This window comes from Triticum urartu, chromosome 2A (assembly GCF_056163025.1).
Source record: "Triticum urartu cultivar PI428250 chromosome 2A, HENAU_Tu73, whole genome shotgun sequence".
In the NCBI taxonomy this organism is placed as follows: Eukaryota; Viridiplantae; Streptophyta; class Magnoliopsida; order Poales; family Poaceae; genus Triticum; species Triticum urartu.
The window spans coordinates 200,601,629-200,623,672 of NC_141874.1; positions in this window are offsets into that span (position 1 = coordinate 200,601,629).

Sequence of the window (22,044 nt, forward strand, 5' to 3'; positions counted from 1 at the left end):
TAATTTGCTTAAATAATCCTAATATGCTAGGTATACAAGATTAATAATAAAATTCTCTTATGAGTGTGTTGAATACTATGAGAAGTTTGGTACTTGATGATTGTTTTGAGATATGGAGATGGTGATATTAGAGTCATGCTAGTTGAGTAGTTGTGAATTTGAGAAATACTTGTGTTAAAGTTTGTGATTCCCGTAGCATGCACGTATGGTGAACCGTTATGTGATGAAGTCGGAGCATGATTTATTTATTGATTGTCTTCCTTATGAGTGGCGGTCGGGGACGAGCGATGGTCTTTTCCTACCAATCTATCCCAGTAGGAGCATGCGCGTAATACTTTGCTTTGATAACTTGTATATTTTTGCAATAAGTATATGAGTTTTTATGAATAATGTTGAGTCCATGGATCATACGCACTCTCGCCCTTCCACCATTGCTAGCCTCTCTAATACCTCGCACCTTTCGCCGGTATCATACACCCACCATATACCTTCCTCAAAACAGCCACCATACCTACCTATCATGGAATTTCCATAGCCATTCCGAGATATATTGCCATGCAACTTTCCACCGTTCCGTTTACTATGACACGCTCCATCATTGTCATATTGCTTTGCATGATCATGTAGTTGACATTGTATTTGTGGCAAAGCCACCATTCATAATTATTTCATACATGTCATTCTTGATTCATTGCATATCCTGGCACACCGCTGGAAGCATTCACATAGAGTCATATTTTGTTCTAAGTATTGAGCTGTAATTGTTGAGTTGTAAGTAAATAAAAGTGTGATGATCATCATTATTAGAGCATTGTCCCAAGTGAGGAAAGGATGATGGAGACCATGATTCCCCCACAAGTCGTGATGAGACTCCGGATGAAAAATAAAATAAAAAAGAGGCCAAAGAATCCCAAATAAAAAAAGAGGCCATAAAAAAAAGAAAAGGCCCAAATAAAAAAATGAGAGAAAAAGAGAGAAGGTAGATTGCTACTATCCTTTTACCACACTTGTGCTTCAAAGTAGCACCATGATCTTCATGATAGAGAGTCTCCTATGATATCACTTTCATGTACTAGTGGGAATTTTTCATTATAGAACTTGGCTTGCATATTCCAATGATGGGCTTCCTCAAAATGCCCTAGGTCTTCGTGAGCAAGCGAGTTGGATGCACACCCACTTAGTTTCTTTTTGAGCTTTCATACACTTATAGCTCTTGTGCATCCGTTGCATGGCAATCCCTACTCACTCATATTGATATCTATTGATGGGCATCTCCATAGTCCGTTTATACGCCTAGTTAATGTGAGACTATCTTCTCCCTTTTTGTCTTCTCCACAACCACCATCCAATTCCACATATAGTGCTATGTCCATGGCTCACGCTCATGTATTGCGTGAAGATTGAAAAAGTTTGAGAATGTCAAAAGTATGAAACAATTTCTTGGCTTGTCATCGGGGTTGTGCATGATTTAAATACTTTGTGTGGTGAAGATAGAGCATACCCAGACTATATGATTTTGTAGGGATAACTTTCTTTGGCCATGTTATTTTGAGAAGACATAATTGCTTAGTTAGTATGCTTGAAGTATTATTTTTTATGTCAATATTAAACTTTTGTCTTGAATCTTTCGGATCTGAATATTCATGCCACAATTAAGAAGAATTACATTGAAATTATGCCTAGTAGCATTCCACATCAAAAATTCTGTTTTTATCATTTACCTACTCGAGGACGAGCAGGAATTAAGCTTGGGGATGCTTGATACGTCTCCAACGTATCTATAATTTTTGATTGCTCCATGCTATATTATCTTCTGTTTTGGACATTATTGGGCTTTATTATACACTTTAATATTATTTTTGGGACTAACCTACTAACCAGAGGCCTAGCCCAGAATTGCTGTTTTTTTTTGCCTATTTTAGGGTTTCGAAGAAAAGGAATATCAAACGGAGTCCAAACGGAATGAAACCTTTGGGAACATGATTTTTGGAACGAACAAGATCCAGGAGACTTGGACCATACGTCAAGCAACCAACAGGGAAGCCACGAGGTAGGGGGCGCGCCTACCTCCCCCCCAGGCGCGCCCTCCACCCTCGTGGGCCCCCTGTTGCTCCACCGACGTACTCCTTCCTCCTATATATACCTACGTACCCCCAAACGATCAAATACGGAGCCAAAATCCTAATTCCACCACCGTAACATTCTGTATACATGAGATCCCATCTTGGGGCCTGTTCTGGAGCTCTGACGAAGGGGGCATCGATCACGGAGGGCTTCTACATCAACACCATAGCCTCTCCGATGAAGTGTGAGTAGTTTACCTCAGACCTTCGGGTCCATAGTTATTAGCTAGATGACTTCTTCTCTCTTTTTGGATCTCAATACAATGTTCTCCCCCTCTCTTGTGGAGATCTATTCGATGTAATCTTCTTTTGTGGTGTGTTTGTTGAGACCGATGAATTGTGGGTTTATGATCAAGTTTATCTATGAACAATATTTGAATCTTTTCTGAATTCTTTTATGTATGATTGGTTATCTTTGCAAGTATCTTCGAATTATCAGTTTGGTTTGGCCTACTAGATTGATCTTTCTTGCAATGGGAGAAGTGCTTAGCTTTGGGTTAATCTTGCGGTGTCCTTTCCCAGTGACAGTAGGGGCAGCAAGGCACGTATTGTATTGTTGCCATCGAGGATAACAATATGGGTTTTTATCATATTGCATGAATTTATCCCTCTACATCATGTCATCTTGCTTAAAGCGTTACTCTGTTCTTATGAACTTAATACTCTAGATGTATGCTGGATAGCGGTCGATGTGTGGAGTAATAGTAGTAGATGCAGGCAGGAGTCGGTCTACTTGTCTCGGACGTGATGCCTATATACATGATCATACCTAGATATTCTCATAACTATGCTCAATTCTGTCAATTGCTCAACAGTAATTTGTTCACCCATCGTAAAATACTTATGCTCTTGAGAGAAGCCACTAGTGAAACCTATGGCGCCCGAGTCTATCTTCATCATATTAATCTTCCAACACTTAGTTATTTCCTTTGCTTTTTACTTTGCTTTTATTTTACATTGCATCTTTATCATAAAAATACCAAAAATATTATCTTATCACATCTTCTCCTTCAACCAAAACCCCTACAAGCAACAGTGATAAGTCAGGCTACAAGAAACCTTCGTCATCTTCTCAACCGTCAAGTCGACCTACTACGAGCAACTTCAAGCCGAGAGCTTCATCATCAACAAATCGAACGGATGAGACCGTCAAGACGAGTTCCATCAAATGCTTCACATTTCAGGGCCGAGGCTACAAGACAGTTGAGTGCCCCATTCGGCGCACCATGATCGCCAACGACGACGCCACCTATGACTCGATGAGTGAGGTAGAAATGGAAGCGCTTGAGCACGTGGCGATGCACCGGCGTGTGAATGAAGATGAAGATGACCAAGTTTTTTGTGAAAATGATTCGAGCCCCACTCTTGTTGTCTCCAAGGTCTTGACACTTCAACATCAACAAGACGAAGACCAATGATGCTATATCTTCCACACCAAAGTGGGCATCAACGAACGTTCCATGAAGGTCATCATCGATGGAGGAAGTTGCCACAGTTTGGCAAGTGAAGTGCTATGTTCCAAGCTACAATTGGTTAAGATGAAGCATCCTCGCCCCTACAAGGTCCAATGGCTTAGACTTCGGCACCATCACTACAAAAAATACACTTCTGTGATGATACGTGTTTGTCACAGTAGGTCATGTTTTCTGTCATGCATGCACATCCATGACGATTTTATGATAGAATCAAGATAGTCATACCTGTGTTGTCGTAGAAGTGTTCCATGACATTACCAAAATTATCATCACGGAAGTGTCCACATCCATGACGATAAATCGCGCGTCATAGAAGTGCTTTCATCAAGGGTGACCGGCACGTGGCATCCACCGTAATGGGTCGCCGTTAAGCTATTGGGTTCCGGTCTGGATCCAATAACCCGTTAACAACCCCAACCAATGGGGATTTTCCACGTGTAAAATTATCATTGGCTATAGCAACCACGTGTTAGCACCCGAAAAGGACATATGTGAACCGCCCAATGGATAGGAGGCGCCTATGATACGTCGACACGTGGCAAGGCCCAACAACGGCCCATTTAGGTTAAAAAGTTGGGCCCAGTCAAAATTAGTGGGTTGGCCCATTCATGGCCTGCTTGCAGACGACCCATTCGCAGTTAAGGCCTGTACGACTATTGTCAAATCGGCCCGTCAATGGCCCGTTCTAACTTGTCATCATCGCGGCCCATGGTCACTTCTGGCCCATTAACAATCTGCAAAGTATTTGGGCCGAATTATGGCCCGATGTGTTTCCGGCCTGTTAAAGGTCCTGCTTCATCTGGGCCCATTTTTTGGCCATTGAAACTTTTAGCCCATAAACGACCATGAAGGATTTGGTCATATTCGGCCATCTCTGACATTCGGCCTGTTAGAGGCCCACTGTAGATTTGGGCCACTTCCAGCCTGTTGTGATTTTCGGCCTGTTAACGTCGGACGAAATCCATGGGCCATATGTGGCCCAACATCACATCGGGCCTATTAACAGCCCATATAAATGTTGGAAATATGCCTTAGAGGCAATAATAAAATAGTTATTATTATATTTCCTTATTCATGATAATTGTCTATTGTTCATGCTATAATTGTATTAATCATAAACCGTAATACATGTGTGAATACATAGACCACAACATGTCCCTAGTGAGCCTCTAGTTGACTAGCTCGTTGATCAATAGATGGTTGTGGTTTCCTGACCATGGACATTGAATGTCGTTGATAACGGGATCACATCATTAGGAGAATGATGTGATGGACAAGACCCAATTCTAAGCATAGCAAAAGATCGTGTAGTTCGTTTGCTAGAGCTTTTCTAAACTCAAGTATCATTTCCTTAGACCATGAGATTGTGTAACTCCCGGATAATGTAGGAATTCTTTGGGTGCATCAAACGCCACAACGTAACTGGGTGGCTAAAAAGGTGCACTACAGGTATCTCCGAAAGTGTCTGTTGGGTTGGCATGAATCAAGACTGGAATTTGTCACTCCGTATGACGGAGAGGTATCTCTGGGCCCACTCGGTAATTCATCATCATAACGAGCTCAATGTGACTAAGGAGTTAGCCACGGGATCATGCGTTACGGAACGAGTAAAGAGACTTACTTGTAACGAGATTGAACGAAGTATGGGGATACCGACGGTCGAATCTCGGGCAAGTAACATACCGATGGACAAAGGGAATTGTATACGGGATTGATTGAATACCTGACATTGTGGTTCATCCGATGAGATCGTCTTGGAACATGTGGGAGCCAACATGGGTATCTAGATCCCGATGTTGGTTATTTGCTGGAGAGATGTCTCGGTCATGTCTGCATGGTTCCCGAACCCGTAGGGTCTACACACTTAAGGTTCGGTGACGCTAGAGTTGTTATGGGAAATTATATGTGGTTACCGAAGGTTGTTCGGAGTCCCGGATGAGATCCCAGACGTCACGAGGAGTTCCAGAATGGTCCAGAGGTGAATATTTATATATGGGAAGTCCAGTTTCAGTCGCCGGAATGGTTTCGGGGGTTATCGGTATTGTACCGGGACCACCGAAAGGTGTTCGGGGGTCCACCAGGTGGGGCCACCTGCCCTGGAGGACTTAATGGGTTGAATATGGGAGGGAACAAGCCCCTAGTGGGCTGGTGCGCCCCCAAGGGCCCAAGGCGCCTAGGGTTGGAAACCTTAGGGGGAGGGGGCACCTCCCACCTGCTTGGGGGGGCAAGTTTCCCCCTCCTGGCCACCGCCCCCTCTAGATGCATCTAGGGGCCGGCCCCCTCTTCCCTCCCCCTATAAATAGTGGGGGGAGGGCAGTTGCACCCCTTCCCCTGGCGCAGCCCCTCCCTCCTCCAACACCTCCTCCTCCGTAGTGCTTGGCGAAGCCCTGCCGGAGAACCACAAGCTCCACCACCACGCCGTCGTGCTGCCGGAGCTTTCCCTCAACTTCTCTTCTCCCCTTGCTGGATCAAGAAGGAGGAGACATCCCCGGTCTGTGTGTGTGTTGAACGCAGAGGCGCCGTTCGTTCGACACTTGGATCGGATCTTCCGCGATTTGAATCACCGCGAGTACGACTCCATCAACCGCGTTCTTGTAACGCTTCCTCTTAGCGATCTTCAAGGGTATGAATATGCACTCCCTCTCTCTCGTTGCTAGTATCTCCTAGATTGATCTTGGTGACACGTAGAAAAATTATGAATTATTAATACGTTCCCCAACAGTGGCATCATGAGCTAGGTCTATGCGTAGATTCTATGCACGAGTAGAACACAAAGTAGTTGTGGGCGATGATTTGGTCAATTTGATTACTGTTACTAGTCTTATCTTGATTCAGCGACATTGTGGGATGAAGCGGCCCGGACCGACCTTACACGTACGCTTACATGTGACAGGTTCCATCGATTGACATGCACTTGTTGGATAAGGTGGCTAGCGGGTGTCTGTCTCTGCCACTTTAGTTGGATTGGATTCGATGAAGAGGGTCCTTATGAAGGGTAAATAGCAATTGGCATATCACCATTGTGGCTTTTGTGTATGTAAGAAACGTTCTTGCGAGAAACCCATAGCAGCCACGTAAAACATGCAACAACAATTAGAGGACGTCTAACTTGTTTTTGCAGGGTATGCTATGTGATGTGATATGGCCAAAAGGATGTGATGAATGATATATGTGATGTATCAGATTGATCATGTTCTTGTAATAGGAATCACGACTTGCATGTCGATGAGTATGACAACCGGCAGGAGCCATAAGAGTTGTCTTAATTTATTTGCATGACTTGTGAGTCAATGTAAACGCCATGTAATTACTTTACTTTATTGCTAACCGTTAGCCATAGTAGTAGAAGTAATAGTAGTAGAAGTAATAGTTGGCGAGACAACTTCATGAAGACACGATGATGGAGATCATGGTGTCATGCCAGTGACGAAGGTGATCATGCCGCTCCTCGAAGATGGAGATCAAAGGCGCAAGATGATATTGGTCATATCATGTGACTTTATGATTTGCATGTGATGTTTTTCATGTTTACATCTTATTTGCTTAGAACGACGGTAGCATAAATAAGATGATCCCTCACTAAAATTTCAAGAGATGTGTTCCCCCTAACTGTGCACCATTGCGAAGGTTCATTGTTTCGAAGCACCATGTGATGATTGGGTGTGATAGATTCTAACATTCGCATACAATGGGTGTAAGCCAGATTTACACATGAGAAACACTTAGGTTGACTTGACGAGCCTAGCATGTACAGACAAGGCCTCGGAACACGAGAGACCAAAAGGTCGAACATGAGTCGCATAGTCGATGTGATCAACATGGAGATGTTCACCGTTGATGACCAGTTCGTCTCACGTGATGATCGGACACGGCCTAGCCGATTCGGATCATGTATCACTTAGATGACTAGAGGGATGTCTATCTGAGTGGGAGTTCATTAAATAATTTGATTAATTGAACTCATTATCATGAACATAGTCTAAATTGTCTTTGCAAATTATGTTGTGGATCAATAGCTCGCGTTTTAGCTCCCTGTTTTAATACGTTCCTAGAGAAAGACTAAGTTGAAAGATATTGTGAGCAATTGTGCAGACTAGGGCCATAGTCTGAGGATTGTCCTCACCGCTACACAGAAGGATTCTGTCCTTGATGCACCGCTCGGTATGCCAACCCCTCTAGCATCGTCTGTGGATGTTGTGAACATCTGGAAGACACGTTCTGATGACTACTTGATAGTTTAGTGCGCCATGCTTTACAACTTAGAATCGGGGCTCCAAAGGCGTTTTGAATGCCATGGAACATATGAGATGTTCCAAGAGCTGAAATTGGTATTTCAGACTCATGCCCGTGTTGAGAGGTTTGAGACCTCTAACAAGATATTTGCCTACAAGATGGGGGGAATAGCTCAGCCAGTGAGCACGTGCTCAGAATGTCTGGGTACTTCAATCGCTTGAATCAAGTGGGAGTTAATCTTCCAGATAAGCGAGTGATTGACAAAGTTCTCCAGTCACTATCACCAAGCTACTAGAATTTCGTGATGAACTATAACATGCAAGGGAAGATGATCCTGGAGCTATTCGTCGTGCTTAAGGCCATGAAGGTAGAACTCAAGAAGGAGCATCAAGTTGTCGGATTTCGGGTTCCAGCAGACCCTTGAGGTTCGAGCACTGGGGTGCGCGCGGAGATCTCTCCCCTACCGATCTACGTCTGATCCTCTCGTGCGAACTAAGATGAAAAGGATGAACAACATAAGAGACACGAGGTTTATACTGGTTCGGGCCACCGTTGTGGTGTAATACCCTACTCCAGTGTGTGGTGTGGTGGATTGCCTCTGGGGCTGATGATGGATAGTACAAGGGAAGAACATCCTCACGAGAGGTGTTCTTGCGCTGGTGCGATGAACTGCTAGGGTGAGTTCCGTCGCCTCTCTCTCTCTCTCTCTGCTAGGGTTCTACAAGATCTCTCGATGTTCTCGGGGTGTCTAGATGTCTCTACTCTGTGGTGGCTAGCTCTATTTATAGAGGCCCTGGTCCTCTCCCCGAATAATTGAGCGGGAAGGGCGCCAACAATTGGCCATTTTGAAGGGGAACATCTAGTACAAGTTATCCTGACCAAAGGTGGTCTTCGGCTGCCAAAAGCACTGGTGATGACGCCGTCTTGGGATCCACGGTGACCTCCGTCCTGCCGCTCTGCTGGTCTTGGTATCGTTGCACTGGAATGGCAACCTTTGCCTGATGCCTTGGCCTGTGCTTGCCCCCTTTGCACCAAAGGGGAAACAAGGACACTGCGCAGGCCGGCGCCCGCCTGGCCTTGATCGTCATGGCTTGCGTCATGGGATCCTCGCGAGGTACCCCTGCCTTGATCTCTCCGCCTCCTCGCAAGCCTGCCTGATGAGGCTGCCTATGAGGAAGCTTCCTGTCGTCCGCCCCGTGAGGCTTGGCCCCTCGCGAGGGTCTTGAGCTTGCGTTGATGAAGATGGGCCGTGCTAGGCCCCCACTTGAGCCACGCCGCAGGCTACAGGCATGCAAGTCTGGGGACCCCCATTCCCAGAACGCCGACAGTAGCCCCCGGGCCCAGGGCGCGCAGGGGCTTGGCCTGGTAGGGAAGCGAAGGGAGCGCGAAGCGCCGCGGGCCCTAATAGCCTGCGGCCTTGGGCGCCACGTGGCGGTTGACTAGACGTGGGCGTATGCGCTTCCCACGACGCCTCGGCGACCGCACGACTTGACAAGTCCCTGCATGTAGAGAAACCGGTCATGATTACCTGCGATCGTGGTGCTCGGCGGTTGGCCTCCTCCGGCTATAAGTACGGGGCTAGGCGAGCCCCTTCAGTCCATCCCTTCTTGCCGCTCCTTTTCTTCTTCTTGGCTAATCGCCATCCCCATGGCCCCAAAGAGATTCTCGGCCGCGGAGAAAGGAAAGGCCCCCCGGGCAGGGCCTGACCCTCCCCCGACCAAGCGCGGCTGAGGCCGCCCTCGCAAGTACACCACGGTCCCCGTGGTAGCCTCCCGCGGTCATGGAGACGGTTCCCTGCGTGGTGGTGAGAGCCCGGTTGCCGACGGGGGGCACGCCATGGGTGTGCGCCCCCCGAGACCACGCTTCCACTCTGCGGAGGTGCTGCCGGAGTTCGTCGTGTGGTCGGCGGACCCATCCAGCACCTGGCTCCAGCTCCCATGTTTCTTCGTAGATGAACTGCCGGCCAGCGCTCGGTGCAGCTTTTGGCTCCAGGCAGACGACTGCTGCAGCAGGGCCTCCTGGGCTTCACTAGCGATCTCCGTCTCTGGGAACGGGGCCCTGACGCGCGGTTGGCAAATGTTTGCCTGCGCGCGCGGCCTGGGCCAGTGGTGTACCCTATACTTCAAGTTCGATGGCGACGCCACCCTCTACGTGATGGTGTTTGGGGAAGATGGTCGCCGTGCCGGGTGCTGCCCTGAAGACGACGACCGCGGCCGCCTGCCTAGCCCCGGCACCGACCAGGATGAAGATGGCGACTGGCATACAGGCGGTGGTGCTCGGGGTTCGCCAAGTTTGGGCGACTCTCCCTCAGGCAGCAGCTCCTCCAGCGGTGGCCGGACCAGCCCCCGCGCCGTCGCGCCCGCCTGGGTGAAGGCAGCGGGTCCACCCGCCGCCGCACCCTGGTGAAGCGTGAGGAGGCGTCCGCCTGACCCCCAGGAGTGGCTCGAGCTTTTGCTGTAGGTTGGTGTTGGACAGGTCGTGTCCATTTTGTTTCCTTCCTTTCGTGCGTAAGAAGAAGGTAGTACAGGGCCCCGTGGGGGCGTGTTAGAACTGTTGCTGTCAAGTGTCGCGTTGCTTTTGCCATCTCTGCGCTATGTTTCCGTGCTGCGTGTCCATGTGAGGGAGTCATTTGAGCTTGGTGGAGCTTGACGCGGCACTCGCCTCCGGAGGTTAAGGCCTCGCCGTGCGCTTCATGCCCTGCAAGGATTAGTTAGAGGGGTAACCTTTGGTCCCGGCAGCGGGGGCGATCAGCCTAGGTCCTGCGTTTGTGTCGCGATGCCCGTGAGGCACGGAGTGGGAGGGGTGCTCCCGTAGAGGACTCGGATAGGAAAGCTCCAGACGATCGGGGCGGAAGACGCTCGCGAGGGCGCCCGCGAACATCCCTCGCGAGACTTGTGCGAGAGAAAACGAGGCGAGCGAGCGAGAAAGACAAAGAGTCACAAGCCAGGAATGCCAGCAACTCCAATAAGACTTCAAACGGGAATAAACACGCCAACTGCAGAAACCAAATGAAAAAGCTGCGTCCGGCACCTATTCTAGTCTTCGACGTCTTCTCACCAGCGCGAAGCTAAGTGCTGCCACTGGGCGTGGGCGGGAGCCCCCGAGGCCCAAGGGCGGCACTCCGGAGACTCCGGGGTGTGTACAACCCCACTCATTATTATGTGAGAGTGTCACGGGCGGTGAGCTTCATAGGCATTGGCCTTCTTCACAGGCACCGGGCCTTTCTCGAAACGCGGCAGCTTCACAGGCATTTGCCTTCTTCACAGGCACCGGGCCTTTCTCGAAACGCGGCAGCTTCACAGGCATTTGCCTTCTTCACAGGCATCGGGCCTTTTCCAAAACGCAGCTTCACAGGCATTCGCCTTCTTTACAGGCACTGAGCCTTTTCTAAAATGCAGCTTCACAGGCATTCGCCTTCTTCATAGGCACCGGGCCTTTTCCAAAGCGCAGCTTCACAGGCATTCGCCTTCTTCACAGCACCGGGCCTTTCCTTGGCGCTAGGCCTCGCTCAGGGGTAGAACCTCGGGATATGTTGAATGTTCCATGCGTTTTGGATGGGTACTCCCTCCGGAGTCTCCAAGCACGCGGAGCCAGGCCTGGAAACATGAACAACCTTGAAAGGGCCCTCCCACATGGGAGAGAGCTTGTGCAGCCCCTCCCTGAAGAGAACCCGTCTGAGCACGAGATCCCCTACCTCAAGGGTCCTGGGGCGGATGTTGTGGCAGTGGTATCGTCGTAGCGCCTGTTGGTACCTTGCCGCTCGCAGTGCGGCTTCCCGACGGTGTTCCACCCCCAGCACGAGATCCATCCCCCGCATGGCGTCCTGCTGAGCCTCGTCGAATGCCAAGACCCGCGCGGAGCGACGCCTGACCTCGTGAGGGAGAACAGCCTCTGCTCCATAGACGAGGAAGAACGGGGTCTCGCCAATCGGCTTGGTCGCTGTCGTGCGGATTGACCACATCACGGACTAGAGCTCGTCGTACCAGCCCCTACCACAGGCTTCCAGCTTCTTCTTGAAGGTCCTGGCTTTGAGGCCCCTCAGGACCTCCGCATTGGCCCGCTCGGCCTGGCCGTTGCTCCGAGGGTGTGCTACCGAAGCATAGCATATCTCCGTTCCAAGGTTAGCACAATACGTTTTGAAGATATTACTGGTGAATCGCGAACCGTTGTCGGTGATGATGCTGTTGGGCACCCCAAATCGGCTCACGAGGCCCTTGATGAATTTGACCGCTGAGCCTGCCGGGATTGTGCGGACGACTTCCACCTCAGCCCACTTGGTGAATTTATCCACGGCGACGTAGAGGTAGCGATAGCCCCCTGGCGCCCGAGGAAACGGGCCCAGAATGTCGATCCCCCAAACTGCGAACGGCCATGAGAGGGGTATAGTCTGTAGACCCCCCGCAGGCTGATGGATCTGCTTAGCGTGAAACTGGCAGGCCTCGCAAGCCTTCACAAGCTCAATGGCGTCGTTGAGTGCTGTGGGCCAATAGAATCCACTACGGAACGCCTTGCCGACGAGGGTCCGTGACAACGAGTGGTGCCCGCAGTCTCCGCCGTGTATGTCCGCCAGTAGCTCCTTCCCTTGCTTTCGGGAGATGCAACGTAAGGACACGTCATTCGGTCGCTTCCTGTAGAGCTCTCCATCCCTGATGCAATAAGCCGTGGCTTGCCGCGCCACACACTCTGCCTCCTCCTCATTCTCTAGCAGAGTCCCTCGTGTCAGGTAGTTCTTGAGCTTCGGGATCCAACACCCTTCCTGAGGCTCTAACGCCAGGAGCAGGCATGCCCCCGAGGCTGGGCCACAGACCGGGGCTCCTAAGGTAGGCGGCTGAGGGAGCTCCTCCCTTGGTTGTGCCGTGCTTGACAGCGACGGCATCGCCGAGGGTTTGAAGAGCCGCTCCTCAAAGACGTCGGGCTCCTGAGGCAGCCGCCTAGATGCCCTCTTGGCAATGTCGTCAGCCTCCTGATTGGTGCCGCGAGACACATGCTGCAACTCCAGTCCCCAGAACTGTTTCTCCATCTTGCGGACCTCAGCGAGGTAGGCCTCCATGTGCTCGTCCTTTGGCTCGTATATCTTATTGGAGAAGTTGACGAGGAGCTGCAAATCACCCTTGATGATGAGGCGCTTCACCCCTAAGGCAGCTGCGGCCTTCAAGCCTGCTATTAGGCCTTCGTACTCAGCTATGTTGTTGGAGACCTTTTCTCCGTGCTGGAAGCAAAGTTGCACGGCATAGTAGAGTTTGTCCTGGGTAGGGGATACGAGCACTGCGCCAGCTCCCACACCGTGTCGGGAGAACGCCCCATCAAAGTACATGACCCAGCCATCCGGTGCTTCACTTCCCGGGGAAAGTGATCGGTCTTCGCCTGCCTCGAGACCCGGCGCTTCTGCCCATTCTGCCACGAAATCTGCTAGCGCGGCTCCCTTGATGACTCTGGTCGTACTGAATTCTAGCTGAAATGCCTGTAGCTCGATGTTCCATTCAGCAACCCTTCCAGCTGAGTTGGGGCTCCTGAGTACCCTCGCCAAGGGGTATGCCAAGACGACCTTGATGGGGTGGCCTTGGAAGTAGTGCCGCAGCTTGCGTGAGGCCACCAATAGCGTGAGGAGGAGCTTTTGAGGCATGGGGTACCGCGCCCTCGCGTCCCGTAGCACTGTGCTCACGAAATACATGGGGTGCTCGGCGAGGTTGAGGGTGCTGGCACTGCTTGCGTCCTCCGGAGGTCGAGGCGTCTCTTGAGACGACGGAGCTCCCAGTGCTTGGTCGCCTGAAGGGGCCTCTCCTGCTCCGGGTGCGTTCTCCTGCCGCGGCTGTTCCTTTCCAGCTGCGGTTGCGGCCTTCGCGAGGCCCTCCTGGCTCTATTTCGCTTCAGTTCGGACGGTTGATGCGGCCTTGGCACAACGCTCCTCCCTGACCGCTACCAGGGCTGCGCTAGCGGAGTAGGGGGTGGCCGCAAGGTAGAGCACCATGGGCTCCCAAGGACGCGGAGCTACCATCACTGGTGGACTGGTAAGGTACCTCATGAGGTCTTGGAATGCCTTGTCGGCCTCTTCAGTCCATTCGAAGGGGCCCTTTTTCTTCATCAGCTTGAAGAAGGGCAGCGCTCGTTCCCCCAGCTTGGAGATGAAACGCCCCGGCGCCGTTACACGCCCGGTGAGCTTCTGCATTCCTCCCGAGCTGCCGGCCTAAGGAGACGTGCATCAGCCGCTGAAAGGTCGCGCCTGCGTTGCGCAACCCAAACGGCATGCACGTATAGCAGTACACTCCACACGGGGTCAGGAAGGCCGTCTTCTCCACGTCTTCTACCGCCATCTTGATCTAGTGATAGCCCGAGAAGGCATCTAGGAAGCACAATAGGTCACACTCTGCGGTGGAGTCGACTATCTGGTCAATGAGGGGGAGCGGAAATGGATCCTGCGGGCAGGCCTTGTTGAGGTTGGTGAAGTCGACGCACATGCGCTCCTTTCCTCCCTTTTTCGGCACAACGACCAGATTAGCCAGCCAATCAGGGTAGCGGACCTCGTGGATAACTCCTGCCGCCTCTAGCTTCCGGGTCTCTTGAACGATGAAAGCTTGTTTCTCAGTAGACTGCCGCCTTGCCTTCTGCTTCACGTGGCGCTCATTGGGGCACACGTTGAGGTGATGCTCAATCACTTCCCTTGGGACCCCTGCTAACTGATCAGGTTCCCACGCAAACACCTTCTTGTTCGCACGCAGGAACTGATTAGGTCTTTCTCTTGCTCGGGCTCGAGGTTGGCCCCTATGGTGAAGGTGGCGCTAGCGGCCCCGTCCTCGTCGACTGGTACCTACTTGGTTTCTGCCTTGTCTTGGGTGAACAACTGCTTCTTTTTAGCCGGCGCAGCCCCCTTGGGCTCGAGGGCGTCGGTGCTAGTGGGCTGCGCCATCGTGGCCGCCCTGAAAACAAGCTGGAGCACCTGCAGCGCATCCCTTGTGTCTCCTAACACGGTGAGGACGCCACTGCTCCCAGACATCTTCATGAGGTTGTACGTCGGGTGAGTTGCTGCCATGAACTGAGCCAGGGCCGGATAGCCGAGGATGGCGTTGTAGGGGAGGCCGATGGGGGCGATGTCGAAGTCGATCAGCTCCGTGCGGAAGTTGTCGCAGGTGCCGAAGGTCACTGGGAGGTGGATCTGCCCCAAGGAGGCGGTGGAACCGGCTCCGACGCTCGAGAAAGGCCTGCTGGGTCGGAGCCGCTCCAGCGGCACGTGGAGGAGGCTGAAGGCCTCCATCGAGAGCACGTTGAGGCCGGCACCACCGTCGATGAGGGTCCTGGTGACGGCCACTTGGCAGATGGTGGGGGTGCACAGCATCGGGAGCACGCCCGAACCAATGGGGTTGAAGGGGTGGTCTTCCGAGCCGAAGGTTAGATCGGCCTCGGGCGCCACCAAGCCCGGGGGGGCTTCTCAGTGCTTGGAGGCGGTGCTGATCCGGCAAGTGAACGGCTTGACGTGATGGCTCAAGGGTGGTGCCTGGGAGCCACCCAGGAGAGCTGCGATGACGGGCGGCGCTGGTGCGGCGAAACGGGCGAGGAAGAGGTCACGCAACTCCTCCCAGGAGGTGACAGAGGCCGTCGGCAGGTGGAGGAGCCACGCGCGCGGGATGCCGGTGAGGGCCATGGGTAACCAGTTGGCCATCACCCGATCGTCGCCCCCGGCTCCCAGGACAGCCTCCTCGTATGCCAGTAGGAAAATCATCGGGTCCGTCGCGCCGTCGTAGCGCGACGGCATTTCGGGCCTGAACTTGCGCGGCCACTGCACCTGTCGCAAGGCGGGGGCCAAGGCCTGGAGCCCCCTGGCCCCAGTGTCGGCATTCGTTGCTGGAGCGGGCGGCGTGTTGTCCGCCATGAGGGCGGGATGCGATGTCGAGGGAGAGCGGGTCGTCAGGAGGGAGGACTCCGGTGCACCCCCTACCTGGCGTGCCAAATGTCGGATTTCGGGTCCCGGCAGACCCTTGAGGTTCGAGCACTGGGGTGTGCGCGGAGATCTCTGCCCTACCGATCTACGTCTGATCCTCTCGTACGAACTAAGATGAAAATGATGAACAACACAAGAGACACGAGGTTTATACTGGTTTGGGCCACCGTTGTGGTGTAATACCCTACTCCAGTGTGTGGTGTGGTGGATTGCCTCTGGGGATGATGATGGACAGTACAAGGGAAGAACAGCCTCGCGAGAGGTGTTCTTGCGCTGGTGCGATGAACTGCTAGGGTGAGTTCCGTCGCCTCTCTCTCTCTGCTAGGGTTCTACCAGATCTCTCGATGTTCTCGGGGTGTCTAGATGTCTCTACTCTGTGGTGGCTAGCTCTATTTATAGAGGCCCTGGGCCTCTCCCTGAATAATTGAGCGGGAAGGGCGCCAACAATTGGCCATTTTGAAGGGGAACATCTAGTACAAGTTATCCTGACCAAAGGTGGTCTTCGACTGCCAAAAGCACTGGTGATGACGCCGTCTTGGGCTCCACGGTGATCTCCGTCCTGCCGCTCTGCTGGTCTTGGTCTCGTTGCACTGGAATGGCAACCTTTGCCTGATGCCTTGGCCTGTGCTTGCCCCCTTTGCACCAAAGGGGAAACAAGGACACTGCACAGGCCGGCGCCCGCCTGGCGCCCGCCTGGCCTTGATCGTCATGGCTTGCGTCATGGGATCCTCGCGAGGTACCCCTGCCTTGATCTCTCTGCCTCCTCGCGAGCCTGCCTAATGAGGCTGCCTCTGAGGAAGCTTCCTATTGTCCGCCCCGCGAGGCTTGGCCCCTCGCGAGGGTCTTGAGCTTGCATTGATGAAGATGGGCCGCGCTGGGCCCCCACTTGAGCCACGCCGCAGGCCGCAGGCAGGCAAGTCTAGGGACCCCCGTTCCCAGAACGCTGACACAAGTGTTGATGGTTAACAAGACCACTAGTTTCAAGAAGGGCAAGGGCAAGAAGGGAAACTTCATGAATGGCAAGCCAGTTGCCGCTCCAGTGAAGAAACCCAAGAACCCAAACCCGAGACGAAGTGCTTCTATTAGGGGAACGGTCACTGGTAGCGGAACTGCCTCAAATGCTTGGTAGATAAGAAGGCTGACAACTTCAACAAAAAAGGATGTTTGATATATGTGTTATTGATGTGTACCTTACTAGTACTCCTAGTAGCACATGTGTATTAGATACCGATTCAGTTGCTAATATTGGTAACTCAGAACAAAATCTATGGCATAAACGGAGACTAGCTAAGGACGGAAGTGTTTCCAAGGTTGATGCGGTCACCAGCGCACGCTCCCTCTACCTTTGGGATTAGTGTTGAACCTAGATAAATGTTGTTTGCATTGGTGTCTACGTTGAGCATGAACATGATTAGATCATGTTTATTGCAATATGGTTATTCATTTAAGTCAGAGAATAATGCTTATTCTTTTTACATAATTAACACCTTCTATGGTCATGCACCCAATATGAATGGTTTATTGAATCTCGGTTGTAGTGATACACATGTTCATAACATTGATGCCAAAAGATGAAGAGTTGATAATGATAGTACCACTTTCTTGTGGCACTGCCGCTTAGGTCATATTGGTGTAAAGCGCATGAGGAATCTCCATGCCGATGGACTTTTGAAGTCGCTTGATTTTGAATCGCTTGACACATGCGAACCATGCCTCATTGGCAAGATGACTAAAACCCCATTCTTTGGAACAATGGAACGGGCAAGTGACTTGTTGGAAATCATACATGCTGATGTGTGCGGTCCAATGAGTGTTGACGCGTGCGGTGGATATCGTTATTTTCTCACCTTCACCAATGATATGAGTAGATATGGGTATATTTACTTAATGAAGCATAAGTCTGAAATGTTTGAAAAGTTCAAGCAATTTTAGAGTGAAGTTGAGAATCACCGTAACAAGAAGATCAAGTTCCTATGATCTGATCAAGGGGAGAGTATCTGAGTTATGAGTTTGGTAATCACTTAAGACAAGGTGGAATAGTTTCACAGTTAACGCCACCTGGAACACCATAACATAATGGTGTGTCTGAACGTTGTAATCGCACCCTATTGGATATGGTGTGATCTATGATGTCTCTTACCGATCTACCACTATATTTTTGGGGTTATGCATTAGAGACAACTACATTCACTTTAAATAGGGCACCATCTAAGTCCGTGGAGACGACAACGTATGAACTATGGTTTGGCAAGAAACCTAAGTTGTTGTTTCTTAAGGTTTGGGGCTGCGATGCCTATGTTGATAGGATTCTGCCAGAAAAGCTCGAACCCAAAGAGGACAATTGTGTTTTCATAGAATACCCAAAGAAGACAATTGGGTATACCTTCTATCTCAGATCTGAGGGTAAAGTGTTTGTCACTAAGAACAGGTCCTTTCTCTAGAAAGAGTTTCTCTCGAAAGAATTGAGTGGGAGGAAGATAGAACTTGATGAGGTTGTTGAACCTTCACTTCAACCAGAGAGTAGTGCAGCATAGAAAGATGTTTCTATGGCACCTACGTCAGTTGAAGAGAAAGCTAATGATGATGATCATGGAGCTTCAGATCAAGTTACTATCGAATCTCGTAGGTTGACAAGGGTGCGTACAACTTCTAAGTAGTAACCTTGTCTTAAAGGTCATGTTGTTGGATAACGGTGAACCTACGAGCTATGGAGAAGCGATGGTGGGCCCAGATTCCAACAAATGGCTAGGAGCCATGAAATCCGAGATAGGATCCATGTATGAGAACAAAGTATGGACTTTGGTGGACTTGCCCGAAGATCGGCAAGCCATTGAGAATAAATGGATATTAAGAAGAAGACAGACGCTGATGGTAATATCACCATTTACGAAGCTCGACTTGTATCAAAGAAGTTTCCGACAAGTTCAAGGAGTTGATTGTGATGAGACTCTCTCAATCATAGCGATGCTAAAGTCTGTTAGAATTATGTTAGCAGTTGCTGCATTTTCATTTACGAAATCTGGCAGATGGATGTCAAAACAAAGTTTCCTTTATGGTTTCCATGAGGAAAAGTTGTATGTGATACAACCACCAGGTTTTGTCGATCCTAAGGATGCTAAAAGGTATGCAAGCTCCAGCGATCCTTCTATGGACTGGAGCAAGTATCTCGGAGTTGGAACATACGCTTTGATAAGGCGATCAAAGCTTTTGGGTTTATACAAAGTTTGCAAGAAACTTGTATTTACAAGAAAGTGAGTGGGACCACTACAACATTTCTGATAAGTATATGTGGATGACATATTGTTGATCAGAAATGATGTAGAATTTCTGGAAAGCATAAAGGGTTGTTTGAATAGAGTTTTTCAAAGGAAGACCTGGGTAAAACTGCTTACATATTGGGTATGAAGATCTATAGAGATAGATCAAGACGCCTGATAAGACTTTCACAGAGCACATACCTTGACATGATCTTGAAGGAGTTCAAGATAGATCAGTCAAAGAAGGAGTTCTTGCCTAAGTTGTAAGGTGTGAAGTTAAGACTTGAAGCTCGACCACGACAGGAGAAAGAGAAAGGACGAAGGTCGTCCCCTATGCCTTAGCCATAGGCTCTATACGATATGCCATGCTGTATACCACGCCTGATATGTGCCTTGCCACGTGTCTGGCAAGGGGGTATAAGAGTGATCCAGGAGTGGATCATTGGATAGCGGTCAAAATTGTCCTTAGGAATAAGGAAATGTTTCTCGATTATGGAGGTGATAAAGAGTTTGGCATAAAGGGTTGCGTCGATGCAAGCTTTAACACCTATCCGGATGACTCTGAGTAGCAAACCGGATACGTATAGTGGAGCAACCATTTGGGATAGCTCCAAGTGGAGCGTGGAAGCAACATCTACAATATGACCTAGAGGTTTGCAAAGTACATACGGATCTGAATATTGTAGACCCGTTGACTAAACCTCTTCCATGAGCAAAACATGATCAGCACCAGAACTCCATGGGTGTTCGATTCATCACAATGTAACTAGATTATTGACTCTAGTGCAAGTGGGAGACTGTTGGAAATATGCCCTAGAGGAAATAATAAAATAGTTATTATTATATTTCCTTGTTCATGATAATTGTCTATTGTTCATGCTATAATTGTATTAACCAGAAACCGTAATACATGTGTGAATACATAGACCACAACATCTCCCTAGTGAGCCTCTATTTGACTAGCTCGTTGATCAATAGATGGTTGTGGTTTCCTGAACATGGACATTGGATGTCATTGATAACGAGATCACATCATTAGGAGAATGATGTGATGGACAAGACCCAATTCTAAGCATAGCACAAGATCGTGTAGTTCGTTTGCTAGAGCTTTTCTAAAGTCAAGTATCATTTCCTTAGACCATGAGATTGTGCAACTCCCGATACTATAGGAATGCTTTGGGTGTATCAAAGTCACAACGTAACTAGGTGGCTACAAAGGTGCACTACAGGTATCTCCGAAAGTGTCTGTTGGGTTGGCACGAATCAAGACTGGGATTTGTCACTCCATATGACGGAGAGGTATCTCTGGGCCCACTCGGTAATTTATCATCATAACGAGCTCAATGTGACTAAGGAGTTATCCACGGGATCATGCATTACGGAACAAGTAAAGCGACTTGCCGGTAACGAGGTTGAACGAAGTATGGGGATACCGACGACCGAATCTCGGGCAAGTAACATACCGATGGACAAAGGGAATTGTATACGAGATTGATTGAATCCCTGAAATCGTGGTTCATTCGATGAGATCATCGTGGAACATGTGGGAGCCAACATGGGTATCTAGATCCCGATGTTGGTTATTTGCCGGAGAGATGTCTCGGTCATGTTTGCATGGTTCTCGAACCCGTAGGGTCTACACACTTAAGGTTCGGTGACTCTAGAGTTGTTATGGGAAATTATATGTGGTTACCGAAGGTTGTTTGGAGTCCCGGATGAGATCCCGAACGTCACGAGGAGTTCCAGAATGGTTTGGAGGTGAAGATTTATATATGGGAAGTCCAGTTTCAGTCACCGAAATGGTTTCGGGGGTTATCGGTATTGTACCGGGACCACCGAAAGGTGTCCGGGGGTCCATCGGGTGGGCCACCTACCCCGGAGGACTTAATGGGCTGAATATGGGAGGGAACAAGCCCCTAGTGGGCTGGTGCGCCACCCCCAAGGGGCCAAGGCGCCTAGGATTGGAAACCCTAGGGGGAGGGGGCGCCTCCCACCTGCTTGGGGGGCAAGTTTCCCCCTCTTGGCTGCCCCCCTCTAGATGCATCTAGGGGCCCGGCCCCCTCTTCCCTTTCCCCTATAAATAGTTTGGGGTGGGAGGGAAGCCGCACCCCTTCCCCTGGCGCAGCCCCTCCCTCCTCCAAACACCTCCTCCTGCGTAGTGCTTGGCGAAGCCCTGTCGGAGAACCACAAGCTCCACCACCATGCCGTCGTGCTGCCGGAGCTCTCCCTCAATTTATCCTCTCCCCTTGCTGGATCAAGAAGGAGGAGACGCCCCCAGGCTGTACGTGTGTTGAATACGGAGGCACCGTCCGTTCGGCGCTTGGATCGGATCTTCCGCGATTTGAATCACCGCGAGTACGACTCCTCCAACCACGTTCTTGTAACGCTTCCACTTAGCGATCTTCAAGGGTATGAAGATGCACTCCCTCTCTATCATTGCTAGTATCTCCTAGATTGATCTTGGTGACACGTAGGAAAATTTTGAATTATTACTATGTTCCCTAGCGATAAAACTGATACTAATCAAGCCCGACCAAACTTTCGGCCTATTAAAGGCCTGTGTAGTTGGTCGACGCATTTACAACCCGTCTGAATTTCGGCCTGTGAATGATCCGCATTGTAAATGGGCCACCACGAGCTGAGATACATTTCGGCCTGCTAATGACCAATGGGTTATTTGGCACAATCAGGGCCCAATCTCACTTTCGGCCTATTAAAGGCCCATGTTATTTATGGGTTCCGGATATTTCCACATGTTAACGGCCTATTGTTACTGAGGGCCCAAATTATGTTTAGGCCTACCAAAAATATGAAAGCTTATGCTGATTTAGGCCCAGATATTTTTAGTGGGCTACATGCAAATTACGGTCCATAATCGTTTTTAGCCCAACTGGAATGGGCCTAACGAATGTTGGCACTTTGGGCTCCTACGAAGCTTTTGGCCGTATACATTACTAAGATAAACCTACACTATACAAAAATAGCGTCATAATTTCTATAGCGTTTGGCAGCACGATAAATGT